At 43.7% G+C, this 14,484-nt stretch overlaps 1 pseudogene; it reads right to left on the bottom strand.

The window, feature by feature from the left end:
* Positions 1–5,957: 5,957 nt before the first annotated feature.
* Positions 5,958–14,134, bottom strand: LOC126995032 (protein Wnt-7b-like; annotated as a pseudogene).
* Positions 14,135–14,484: the final 350 nt, after the last annotated feature.

The following is a 14,484-nucleotide window of genomic DNA, read 5'->3' on the forward strand; positions in this document are numbered from 1 at the left end:
AGCTGGAAGAACGGCAGAAACATGAACACAACCAGTAGACTGGGCATTGGCAGATACCAATTGTTTGCTCTTGTGAATGTCACAAATATGGAAGAGGTAGTTACGTACGTAAAGAATTTACCTACATGGAATTGCACAACAGTCAGGGTGGCCAAGAGGAAGGTGGCGAGTATGTTTTGCTGTATTTGGAAAGTCCCAGTGTAACTGTAGATAAGTAAATAAAGAAAACGAAATGTGTAGGAGTAAATCATGATGAGAAGCCTTTGAAAAGACCTTATAATTAGTTCAGAAATTCCTATACTTAAGTTTAATAAAGTAGCTCAAGTATATACAAAATGCTTTCAGAATCAGAATTCCCAAAGCCTGAATAAATGTTGGTGGGCAGGAACACATTCACATAAAGGCTGTGTACCGTGCGGGTTACCCAAAGTCTACTTCCCACGGTCTCCTGAATGGGTGTGCCTGTGTTAAAAACTCAGCCCACCTAGCTGTTCATCCTCCCTTTCAGGATGCTTGATAAATGGAAACCTGGGGAAGGTAAACTCTGGTTTTCATCATATTCATTCTCTAACCAATCATCAGGTTCTGTGTTGTTCCTCCACAACTACTGTTGCTATAGTCTTACTGAATTATTTTGAAAAAAAATATCAAGGAGATTACACAGTTTGAAAGTATTCAGGTCTGAAGACAAATATGAAGAAAACTAATGACCCTCCTTCAAAGCCTGTATGCCGTCAGTATTACTAGGAATACAGTCACCAGGAGTGACATGCAGTAATACTTGTATTTATAATAGTTTCACTAACAAAAATACACTCAAAAAGCCCTTGTTTGGGAACTATGACAAACTGCAACTTATTGTTTTTAAGTTACCATTTGCAAAGGTTAAGGAGTCAAATATTATTAGTTATTGCCCTCTGACTGGTCCGTCTAATACTTAATGGCCCATATAATTATAGATGATCAGACGGGATGGCCCAGGCTAGGCACATCTGTGGTGTTGTGAACAATTATTAAGGTTGCGTCACCACACTAATAAATTTGATAACATTGTCGTGTTCAAAATTCGAGCCAATTAACTTACGGAGGCAACTGTGCCAAATTTGACCTGTCCAGCCCACTCCTGAGTCCTGACCCCCGGATTGCCACTCAAGTGTCGGTCCCTGGCAACAAGTACCTAACCATCTCGTTACTATCCTCTGGGAATAAACATGCAATGTACGGGATAGAAGGCCAGCAGTGCATGTCTATGTGTCATATGCCAAGACCCAAACAGGTAAACAGCAATCACGATGCTAACTTTGGTCCGTGTCGCAGTAAAGATTCCACTGTTCCAAAATGTCCCTGCCTAGACACACAACCCAGCTGGCCTATTCATACGAACGAAATGCAGCCCATGATCAGGATCACTGATAACCCAGGGCAATGACTAGTTAACTATCTCCCTCCCTCGATACACCTTCATAATGGCTGCTCAGCATTTCATGCAAATAAAGATAATGAACAATAAGCAAAATATATACTAGGGTAAAAATCTTATTCTTTGTGTAATTAGATTTATATATTAATATTTTCACCTGGTTAGGTCTACCTATTTATCAGTCTACCTACCTATAGAAAATCCACTTCCATACGTTTGTGTTAAGTGTGTGTGTGTGTGTGTGTGTGTGTGTGTGTGTGTGTGTGTGTGTGTGTGTGTGTGTGTGTTAAGCAGTGACAATCACTAACCTGCAGCAACTGCTGGATCATTCAGTCCAGCCTGGCTGTCGTTCAGACATCCCGGGGAGTGTCTGTTCAGCCGCTCGTCTGCTGGGGGTATATAAAAAAGTATATACCTGTGTGATATACCTATGTGGAGAAAAGGAATAGCCTATATGCTAGACAATCCTTCCAGGCTGTGTTATTGTATAAAAAACATTTATTCTAGAAAGGTTTTCTTTTATGGTGTTTTTCACACACCATATATAAATGAAAAGCATATTCAGGAAATAAAATATACTGACAAGGAAAGGGTAACAGCGTGGCAACAAATCGACTCACTGGGGCCTCGCCCGCTGCACCCCGACATCTGACCCAAAGAGGCTTGCCTACCCTTGATATAAACCGTTCACTGACGCACCGCTGAGCTACAGTAACCAGTCTCACACACACACACACACACACACACACACACACACACACACATCGATGTACGGGACACGACTGTCTGTTAGCGTCCAGGGAATGTCTTAAACTCACCCATATGTCTGCATCCCTAATTAATTAAGTCTCGTTGTGGTGTTTTTTGCTTTATTTTTTAGCACATATCGGCAGCAAAATGATGGAAGAGGTGCCACTCACCCATGCGGTCAGCAAATTATGATGGTCCGGGAGGAAGGACTACAGTTTAACGCAAGGCCAGGCACATTACCTCGCCAGTGCATCTGCAAGACTGTGGTCTGTTAACTGCAAGGATACTACATAGTCCCCATGCTTGGATGTAGAGCTTTCTAGAATTCTTGATTACCAGACATCTAGCAACTACCCACGAACCGAAGTTTCAACCACCGGTTCAGTTTCCCGTTCGCCGCACGGCATCTCGCGTAGTGACTTGTCTGGGTGTTGTTATTAGGCTCTCAGTCGCCTGGAGAGGTGCCACAACACAGCAAATGATCGTACTGGATCTCTCAGTGTGTGTTCAGAAGAGGAAACAAAGGCTGCTTGAATATGGAAATTAGGCCTCTGCGAGGTTCCTTCCTTATCGCCCTTGTACCGGTGTGTGTGTAGGGGGGGGGTAAGGACTGAATGGAGGATGTTCCCGTCTGACGATCATTAGAATGTTAATCTATTAACATTGTGCCAAGAAAGAGATTGACAAATATCCTAATATACAAAGTTCAAATATTAAAGTCGAACTATAGTGAACGGAGAAGATATTTTCGAGAATAAGGCTTGTCAGCGTGAAGCGTGATGTTTTCTTATTAACATATAGACTACCTATTAAGTAAACTACTGGATTCATTCATATTATTTAACGGTTAATAACAACATCCGGCGTGCCTCGTTCCGTTGATTTACTGATTGAATAGTCAACATTCATTACTGTTGGCTTGTTAGGTATTTGGTTGGAACAGTTGCCATGACAACATAACGTCATATATAGACTGTGTGTGTGTGTGTGTGTGTGTGTGTGTGTGTGTGTGTGTGTGTGTGTGTGTGTGTGCCACGCACGCCAAACAAGCCTGATTGAGAATGACACGTGTAGAAAACGTTAAAAATTCGGACACTGGAATCTTAGTCATGCGTACTTTTTCAATCTGTGCTAACATTGTCAAATCTTATCAAAAACATCTAAATACAAATATAATTATTCAAACATATTAGCGTCCACCTGAACTCGATTAGCATTGAATATTCTATCAACAAAGATCAAGTGCTGCGTGACTGTCACGGTGACTGCACAGGATGCTTCATAATGAAAAAACCTGCTCGGGACTCACCTGCTGGAAGCTGAAGGGCATGACGCGGGTGTCGGAGGAGCCGCCGCCCCGCCTGGAGCCGCGGTGCCGCCTCGCCGCTCGTCTCGTCGGGAATGAAGATTTACTTCCTCGTGAAGCGGTGCTCCAGGCCTGGGTCGAGCACCGATTCGAAAGTGTCAGTTGAACCCATAAAAAAAATTAGCAAGCTGTTTCTATTTTAACTTTAATGCCCATCTTAGGTCCTCCCCTCCCATACATACTCGTACATAAAAATGCCCTCCTGTGTGTTCAGACGTTCCCAGAATTATTGAGTAAGCGGCAAGGAGCACCTGATAGCTATGAGTATAAGAGAGAGAGAGAGAGAGAGAGAGAGAGAGAGAGAGAGAGAGAGAGAGAGAGAGAGAGAGAGAGAGAGAGAGAGAGAGAGAGAGAGAGAGAGAGAGAGAGAGAGAATTATCCGTAATTGGCAAAATAACATTATCTCAGGGCGCCTCCAAGTACACACACACACACACACACACACACACACACACACACACAGTCATATCCATGCGCCCTGAGGGAAGGGTGAGGGGGCCCCCATTCCGCTTCTTAATTGTGCGGCGAGTATAGTTACTTATAATTATAGTTAAATGGTTAGTTTAATAGATAGTTCAATAGTTAGTTTGTTAGATCGTTAGATGGTTAATTACTAGAAGTTTGTTAGATAGGTAGTTAGGTAGGTAGACACTAGGAGGTTCAAGGGAGTATACGCTACAGCTGAGCCTGGCCGCGGTGCTCATCTCCTCATTGGCTTCTGGGCTTGTGGTATATATATAAACCACAGTTTACCTTCTCCAGGTTTCTCCAGGTAAGTACTCATTTGTCGACCAGCCAGAAAAGGAGGGCAAACAGCAGGCTGGGCTGGGCGTCGATTACTTAGGCCGGGATTCGAACCCAGGCCCTCAGATTAGTAGTCAAGCATTTTAACCAATTCACCACGAAGGCACCGATCACAGCTTTATTACAAGTGCATTACTGCATAAGATGTATTTATATAATATATATAAATATATATATATATATATATATATATATATATATATATATATATATATATATATATATATATATATATATATATATATATATATATATATATATATATATATATATATATATATATATATATATATATATATATATATATATATATATATATATATATATATATATATGAGGACAGCTTACATGTAGCACGCTCGTGGGTGTTATGGGCATCACAGCAAGGTTTGTAGTTTCCAAGTTATCTCAGCTCGCCAGAGGAAAAATAACAGTCGTAGAAAACTGGTTGCCCTGTCCGTCATGCCCGTGAAGCTGCAACCTGTGGTTTGTGACGCAATTATGAGGCCACATCTAAGTGTAAATACAGTTGTTTGCCGAATATCAGCCTTTTGTATGACATATCGAAACAATGAATGTATGTATTTGTCATATAATAAAATTCCAAATATAGCAAAGATCTCACTTCATCCCTGAAATGACGAGGACCATGGAAATATTGCAGCAGTCGGACGGACGGACGGACGGACACACACACACACACACACACACACACACACACACACACACACACACACACACACACACAGGGCAGTAGATGTGTTTCTAAAGTCGGGATGTGTTTAGAATATATTAGTCGGTCTGTCAGAAATGTCGCTCCACCGGCGGTCACTCGTGGTGACAGCAAAAGACGTTATCTAAGGGAGTCACAAAGGGATATCACAAGAGTATTAATAAAAGATCTAGATATAACATTTTCATGTAAATATTGTAAAAAACATATGTAAAAGCTCTTCTTTCTGCCTTGCAGTTTGTGCAGAGACTGTTTAGGCTCCGTCATGGCAAAGCGTTGATATGCAAATATTCTCACAGCACTTGATAAATCTCAAGACAGATCACTGATTACGAATATCCAAATTGTTTATATAGCTCGTAAAAGTGTTAGTCAGACTACTCGCAACTGGTGTTCCGTCAACAGCTGCCTCAGGAGTAAGCGTTGTGTTGGCCGCCGCTACATGGAGGGCGTGTGTTGGTTTATGCTTCGCTGCCAGGTCAGAGGAGACACCAGCACCTAATGTCGTCTGACAAAAACACAGACCCGTGCAGATCACATAGGGAGGTACAAGGCAGTCGTTCTTGTTGAGGGTTGGCTGGTGTGGATCCTTAGCTGGACACCCACTGATGGTGCAGAAAGCCTATCACCTTTGTTCGTGTCTGCGCATCAGGGGAGAAGAGAGCATTGGTGGTGGCGTCCATGTTGTAAACACGCGGGCCACCTAGCACAGCGTTTCAGGCAATGCCATCCATTACGGAGTGTTTGTACGACGTCACCGCTCAGAGATGTCTCGCAGTCACTGAAGAACCTTGTCGATGCTGAACGAAACTATGTCCCTCGCGCCCTCCAATGAAGAATCTCTGCCGGGAGAGCACAGCCTCGCCGCCTCCCGCTACGGACGGTCACTTTTTTCCCAACTTGCAGTTGTTCTCCTCGGTGTCCTCCATGCAGGTGTGGCATTGCACGTAACAACACCAGTGAAACTTGCAGTTGCAGTGCCATGTGCGTGTGTACTGGTGAGTGTTGTACCCGCGGCCGCAGCACAGCAGGTCACAGCCACCTGGCCCTGATGATGAAGAGGAGCAGTGAAAGTCTGACCGATACTCTGTAACTCTAACTCTGTAACCATCACTTTGTAACGGTGCACTGTGCTGGGAATTTATAAAAAAAAGCTCTGCTGGGTCACAATTATTGAGTCGCATTATGTCGAATTTTATTGCATACAGCCCCTAGAAGTTCGGCAGGAAACTAGCAACAACATTGATGATTATGCTAAAAGGTGTGGAGAAACAAACACTGTAAAATGCAAGTAAATTTTGAGGTCGCAGTATATTACCTGACGAAGTTCTGTTGCATTTGCGACCCACGGTGCCCAGCGAACCCACCGCGGATTCATTGGCAGTAGTTGGGACTCCTTTCCAAGTACACAAGATGAAACTTGCAGGCCGTCGAGCTCTTCTCCTGACCCTCTCCAGACGCAGGTGAGGCGTGGATCTTCTCCGGCCCTGAGCAAATAAGGAGAATCACTTTTGCAACGAAAAATTTGTTGCTGTTCCACCTCACCACTGGCGACATATGTGGCTTCCTGTAATGCTATCAATATCAATGTATGTAGGTGGGAGAGTATTATTATTATTATTATTATTGTTATTATTATTATTATTATTATTATTATTATTATTATTATTATTATTATTATTATTATTATTATTATTATTATTATTATTATTATTATTATTATTATTATTATTATTACTATTATTATTATTACTATTATTATTATTATTATTATTATTATTATTATTATTATTATTATTATTATCATTATTATTATTATTAATATTATTATTATAACTATTATTATTATTATTATTATTATTATTATTATTATTATTATTATTACTATTATTATTATTATTATTATTATTATTATTATTATTATTATTATTATTATTATTATTATTATTATTATTATTATTACTATTATTATTATTATTATTATTATTATTATTATTATTATTATTATTATTATTATTATTATTATTATTATTATTATTATTATTATTATTATTATTATTATTATTATTATTATTATTATTATTATTATTATTATTATTATTATTATTATTATTATTATTATTATTATTATTATTATTATTATTATTATTATTACTATTATTATTATTATTATTATTATTATTATTATTATTATTATTATTATTATTATTATTATTATTATTATTATTATTATTATTATTATTATTATTATTATTATTATTATTATTATTACTATTATTATTATTATTATTATTATTATTATTATTACTATTATTATTATTATTATTATTATTATTATTATTATTATTATTATTATTATTATTATTATTATTAATATTATTATTACTATTATTATTATTATTATTATTATTATTATTATTATTATTATTATTATTATTACTAGTAGTAGTAGTAGTAGCAGTAGTAGTAGTAGTAGTAGTAGTAGTTGTAGGAGAAGGAGGAGGAGGAGGAGGAAGAGGAGACATGGAAACATGGAAACATGGACGAGCAGGCAGCAGGAAGCCTATTGGCTCATTGCGGGACTGCCTGCTTTCAGTGATTTAATCAATTCATCAGCCATAGGAGTGGCTTACGGGAAGGATTAAAGCACTTCTGGAGGAGGAGGAGGAGGAGGAGGAGGAGGAGGAGGAGGAGGATAAGAAGAAGAGGATGAAGAGAAGATGAAGAGGGAGAGGAGGTGAATGGAAGGGGAAGGGGGTGGAGAATACCTTATGCACCGAGACGGACTTGGCCTTCCTGTACTTGTGGAAGAGGTGCTTCCCGATGAAGGTGAAGGGCGGGAGGGTCCTCCAGCAGGTCTTGACGGTGCAGGAGCCCGACACGCCGTGGCACTTGCACTCCGTCCTCATCCCGCTCCGCACCGCCTGGGGGCAAGACGCGGGTTAGTGCTTCACGCCAACATGGGGACACGGCACCCCCTTGGCACCCCTGGAGCTGCACTCCCCCCTTCCCCCACCGCCCCATAGAAAAGGAAGTGTTATCCATTTCGCGATGATTGTAGTAATGAAAAAAAATGATAGCAATAATAATAATAATAACAATAATGATAATAATAATAATAATAATAATAATAATAATAATAATAATAATAATACGTGTTATTATTATTATTATTATTATTATTATTATTATTATTATTATTATTATTACTGTTATTATTATTATCATTATCTTTATTAGCAGGTGTTGTTATTGGTGGTGGTGGTGATGGCGGTGATGGTTCTGCTGTCGCTGCTGTCCTTGCTTCTGCTACTCTTGTTATACTGATAGAGCAGCCATCAGGATGAAAGGTAGCTATACAATCGTTCTATTCATAAGCGGGTGCATACGCTATAGCTGCGCGTGCTGGTGCTCATCTCTGTACCTTTGGCCTTTTGAGTCTGTGTTAAGTAAGAACCCAATACCCGGGACACGGGCCAATGGTAAATCTGGGATTACCAAAGTTTATCTTTTCCAGGTTTCCCAGGTATCCATTTATCGACCAGCCCGGAAGGGAGGATGAACATCTGGGCGAGCTGCACGCCGACTGCCCGGGCCAGGATTCGAATCCAGGCCCGTGGATTCATAACCAGGCGCGCTGACCACTGCTCCACGGATGCGCATATTATTCTTAGCAGCAATATTAATATGCTCAAAAGGAAAAGTATTAAAAAAATAGTGCTAGAAGAGAGATAACTAAAGTACCTTTAGTAACAATTATTACACTTCTAACAGCCGCATGTGCAAAGGAAAAAATTGGAGAATAGTGGGAGCAGGGACAAGTAGGGCAACAATATGCAAATTTTCTAAGCAAGAACAGTTTCTGGTGAGCATGCACGGAGCCGCCGCTGCCTTGTGGAGGCGGCGCCCCGGACACTAACCCTGCGTCCCGCCCGGTTGTTGTGCAGGTTCATGAGGGCGCGGCCGTCCCCCTCCACCTCGCGGGCGTCCAGGAACTTCCTCGAACCTGACCCCGAACCTGCAAGCGGCCGGGAGGAGGAAGGAACAAGGGGCCGATGAGTATGGGGCTGCGTGCGTAACTTGTTGAGTCTGTCTCATTATTGTGAGTGTTGGTATATCAGTATTTGGGTGTCCTGTGTATGAAAGTACGCTGTTTGGTGTACATGCACACGTAAGCTTGTTTCATTCTGAATGCCCTGCGCTTATCATCTTTCATATATGTTGTATTGGGGCATACATTGACAGTAAGTCTCTGATATATATGTCCAGGAGAATGAAGAGTTCAAACAGGACATTCTTAACATGCACCTCTCACCTAATGTCGGCGCTGCAGCCGCCTCATTTCCACCCGGAAGAACTGTACCGCCCTCGCCTGCGGTCGTCACAGCCAAAGGTGGAGATGTTGCCACGGGAGCAGGCGGTCGTGACGCTGTGGGTGACTCCCGCGCTGGTCACCGCGTACGTGTAGGCGGCCTCGCGGCTCCCTGTGGATACCAGTGAGAGGATTGGTGAGGGAGAACAGGTGAGGGCCTTCAGAGGTGCACCATCGCTCACCGCACTGAACTGTTCCTATTTGTCAATAACTAACCTGACATCCATTAATATTTTTGTTTTTTAGAAGCATAGCTGTCATAATTCCCAAGAGATTAATACACTAGGAACTTTCCTTTGTTGAGAAAAAAAATGTCAAGGAAGCCTTCAGCCATCCAGGTAACCACACCACGAAGTCATTGTATATTCTTTCCGTAGACCAACACAACTGAGTTACGACAAATCAGACCATGTTCGCTGTTACTTATTTATGAATTCCTGAAAAACTAATTAACATCAAGACAATTATTTGATTCCAAGACATTCTTTGCATGAGACATTCTTTGCGTGTAATGCGGCGTTCGGAAGAAGCGGGTGAAGGACTGCTGCCCCAGGCCACCGGTGCGGCAATAACCCAGCAATGCCACATTCAAGGGCGGCCTGTCTGCGTGTGTTTGCCTTTTTCGTCATAATCACCGGGCGACCCCTCGATGGTGATGTCCCGAGGGCTGATGGCGGGAGCAGCACTGAAGAGTTCTGTGGCGTTATGTTTAACGTCTTGCCTCCACGACATTATATGCCGAAAATGACCCACAGTGTGCTGCCTGCACTTTATGTCAGGCATGTACAGATGGCGTCGCAGAATCACATAAGCCATGTGAGGTATTCTCGTCACAGATTTCATGCGGATACTTGCTGATGGGCCGTTACAACGCCAGAAAACGGGCACACAGATAAAGAAACCCAACCGGTTCTGGCACCAGCGCTACGAGTGATTTATATACAAAATTGTAGGGGACGCGGGGGTGGGGGGGCGGAGGCCGGCCCTGATGGGGGTGACTGGGCTTGCTGGGGGAGGGGCCGGGCCTAGCACTGACGGACGGCCGCGGCATGCTGATGCTCATAGCTAGCCTTCAAGGCATGACATTTATTACTAATAAATTTTACTTTCGGTGCAATGATGGCCACGCTGACACACACTGGCTCCTCCCTCCCCTCAGAGATGGGTGTGGCCAGCGCTGGTGGAAGTCGAGTGAACTCAGAAAGACCCAGCATTTATATATTTTGCATCTTACGAATGCTGTAAAGTTGTCTGATAATGAAAACATACATCAACTTTAGCGTTCATAATTAATGTGTTCAGTTAATGTGCATCTGCCACTGAAAGAGGAGCTGCGCCCCCAGCACAAACTACGCCACCGGGCGGATGGCAGGGCGGGTGTTTTCTTGTTCCCGGCCATACAGGCTTCGTGATGCGACAAATGATCTGGTTCAGTCCGGGGCCCCATCCTGCCCTGCTCAACTCACTCCCCTTGGTTTTTGTAAGATAATGTCCGCGGGCAGCGAGCCTCATTGGTGGCTTTTGTGCCAGATTCCCTCCGTTAGAAAAGGATCATCCAGGAGAATGTACCGTAACTGATTGTTAAGACTGGAGGCACAAAAGACTTTCTTCATTGACTGTCCACAACGCTTTCACAACGAGGGAGTGCAGGCCAGTCCCTGAATAGTGAACACGTCACGCAGTAAATCGGTCTGCAGATCATCTTCGAGAGGAGTTTTGAGCAAGTTGAAAGTTACATGAACACGGACACGTAATTGGTAAACACTCATAAGAATCCTGCTCATCTTGTAGGAAGGTTTACGAGAAGAGTGTTGTTCGGTGAAGAAATATGGCAAGCTGACCATGTCCTGGGGGGATCTTAACAGGCTAATGGACCTTTGAATTGGGTTTTAGAGAACAAAAATGACAATCGGTACAAAACGAGGATTACATGCTATTACGTAAACAAATAGAGCTGAGGGCAAAGGAGAAGTAGGGGAACAGGGGCTCAGGCAGGGAGCAGTGAAAGAGACGTGAAAAGGAACGGTGCGCACGTGTTGAGGGGACGAAGCAACCCTTGTGGGGCGCTGTGTGCTCACCTTTGCCCGGCGGCGGGAGAATAATGGGGACACGGTCGCTGAGAGCCTCTGGGAGCGGGGATGGCTTGTTGATATGTCGCAAGGGTTAATCCCATGCTCAAGTGCGGAGAAAGGTTACATATACCTTCCCCTCCACGACAGCTTAATGGTCAGGGATGCAATGCAGTACGTGCAGCTCGGGCTACTTTAAGAGGTTCATCTGGAGTTTTAGAAGCCCAGAAACATGAATGACTATATCGCCTTACTCTTATATTATGATTATTACACATGATCCTGAGCGACAGAAGTACAAGTAACATCCTGACGAGTGAGAACGAGGGTGTTACTGTCACGGTGCTCGCTTCCATCTTTGTGTTAGTAAGTGCCATACAAGCTGCATAATATCAATCAATGTCTGAAATGTGTAGTTTAGAAAAGCATGGATGAAACCTCGCCAGCCAATATTAACTGACCCACAAGAACGATGTGGCCGAACGCCCTGCTGCTGGTAGACGCCAGGGAACAGTTCCACCGATGATGCTGGAACTGCCGCTGGCACTCTCGCAGGCCCGCCCTCGCACCTTCACTGATGGCCACCATGGCGTCAGGCGCCCGCGTACAGATGCGGCTCTGGCGGGGCGTGAGGCCGGGCACCCGCGAGCACAGCAGGTGGGCGCCCAGGACCCCCGCTGACGACACCGTCCTGGGGGAAAGGAAAGATGGGGTGAGGGGGAGGCAGATTAAGTATACGTTAGTGTAGGGACGACCTGCAATGCATCTTGATGTGAAGCGCCACCACACACGAACTTACGCCACACGACTCTACGCACTATGTCATTGTCCGAACCTGCTACCATGTACTTCCCCAGACCAGCCTTGCGTCCCGATACACCCATGACAAAAACGAGTATGCAAACACTGACATTACTCGTCATCGTCTGGCGCATTGCTACCATCATCCCAACCTCCACATTGCCTGTTTCGGAATATCGACGTCGAGCACGTAGCAACTCACCATTATGGCGAAGATTGAGGGATACATCATACACGCACGTTGCATAACTAAGTCGGTTTCATTCTTTAGCCTGTTCAAAAGTAAGGGATGGACTACACTGCATACTATTTGTGCTGCTTCTCGAGAAAATAATAGACACTATTGTTTTCTTTAAAAAAATATCTCAGCTTTAAAGGTCTACAAAGCTACGTGTGCCAGTCTTTCCTCTCCAGGGCCCGGGGTGGCCCAGGCTCACTGGGGTCGCATGGAGAGGCTGCGGTGCCCAATCATGGGTATTAGGATGCCGGACAGATGACCGCCCCGAGGCTGCCGGCGAGTGGAGGGTTGGACTTAATGACCAGGGAAGTTTGGCCTATACTTAGCGGCCGTGAAGCTCTTTGATTGCCGGGGGTGTTGCGCCATCCCTGCGTGTATCGCCGAGGGAGAAGGGAATCTCCACCACGATTAGCATAACAGAGGAGTCGGTCAAGTGTAAACGCGCCATCTCAGCTGTCTGCTAACGGCGGTATACTCGTGTTTTGCATTGCTTTCTGGGGCCGAGTTCCTACAGTATTTTTGCTCCCTAATATTAATGTCATCACAATGCTTCTGAAAACACTGTATTACCTCAATTACTATTTCCATAAATAAATGGCCGCCATCAAGTATAGCAGAGTGGTAGGGCGACGCCTTGGATGCGCTGCGTCAGCCCTCACTCTTTACAATCCTTCTAGTTCATTTCTCACGTAGTTTTAAGTAATTCCAGCCGAATACTCACAGAACGTGCCTCGTGTGACACACTTGTTAGCTCACTGAACAGCGTCCCTCCTAACTAGCCTTGATATTTTCAGTGAGCCAATTCGTACGCGTGATGTCACTCGTCGCCGTGCAGTGCAGCTCACCGCCAGTGATTGTAAACACTTCCTGTCCAACCTTGAAACTGATATCTACATTCCGTGTTTCTTTAACAGTAGTTTATGCCACTTGATATTTTTGACACCAGTAATGACATACTTTTGGCAGTGTTGTAAAGTGTTTTCCTATTAAAATGGCTCTATTTTTAAGTGATTTGCTGTCGAATTTACGAAGAAAAGTAAGGTGAATTGAAACCTGCGGCATAGCCAGAATTTTGACTTTAAAGCCCAACGATTGCAAAAAAGTAACAAAATAACTTACAGTTTCAGGTAAGATTAAGATGCAGGAAAAAGGATACAGGAATTATCAAGATTCGAATCCTGCCGTGGCCGGTCGGCGTGCAACTCACCCAGCTGTTCATTCCACCTTTCGGGATGGTTGATCAATGGGCACCTGGGGAAACCTGGGGAAGCCAAACTGAGATACCTCGGATGTCACGCTGGCTCGTGTCCCGCGGTGATGGGTTCGTAGCCACTACAGGCTCAAGGACCAATGCGACGGATATGTATACCGAGGCCACGCTCGCGGCGGATGTCCCAAATATACCGTACTTCTATGTAGCCATTTATGCCTGATCTGTACCGAGATGTGTGAATTAATCCCGGAATACGTGCACTCGCGGCGGTGAAAATCAACTTCAGAGCATAATGATATGTACGAGAAGTGTAAATACTCTTGCTGGGTGTTGTCTTCAGCCTCCCGGGTGTGACGTGAGCCGCGCATCGCAGGGATAGGAGATTGTCAGCTCGTCAGTGCATCTTAAGACTAAATGAATAAAAGTATCTGTGTATCTTTATCTTTGTATCTTTCTGTCGAGAGAGAGAGAGAGAGAGAGAGAGAGAGAGAGAGAGAGAGAGAGAGAGAGAGAGAGAGAGAGAGAGAGAGAGAGAGCATCCTATCATCATGTACTACCACAAAACCCATTCCTCGTGATCCTCCATGAATTTGTAATGAATTTCTTTTCTCCTATTTTGGGCAATCCTAGTCACAGGGCGCCTCGTTTGTTTGTTCTCCGTCCCGGGATGGCCTGGCGTAGGGGGCGGGGCGGTTCGGGGGGGGGGGGGGCTGGGAGG

Source organism: Eriocheir sinensis, unplaced genomic scaffold (genome assembly GCF_024679095.1).
Source record: "Eriocheir sinensis breed Jianghai 21 unplaced genomic scaffold, ASM2467909v1 Scaffold963, whole genome shotgun sequence".
NCBI classification, from domain to species: Eukaryota; Metazoa; Arthropoda; class Malacostraca; order Decapoda; family Varunidae; genus Eriocheir; species Eriocheir sinensis.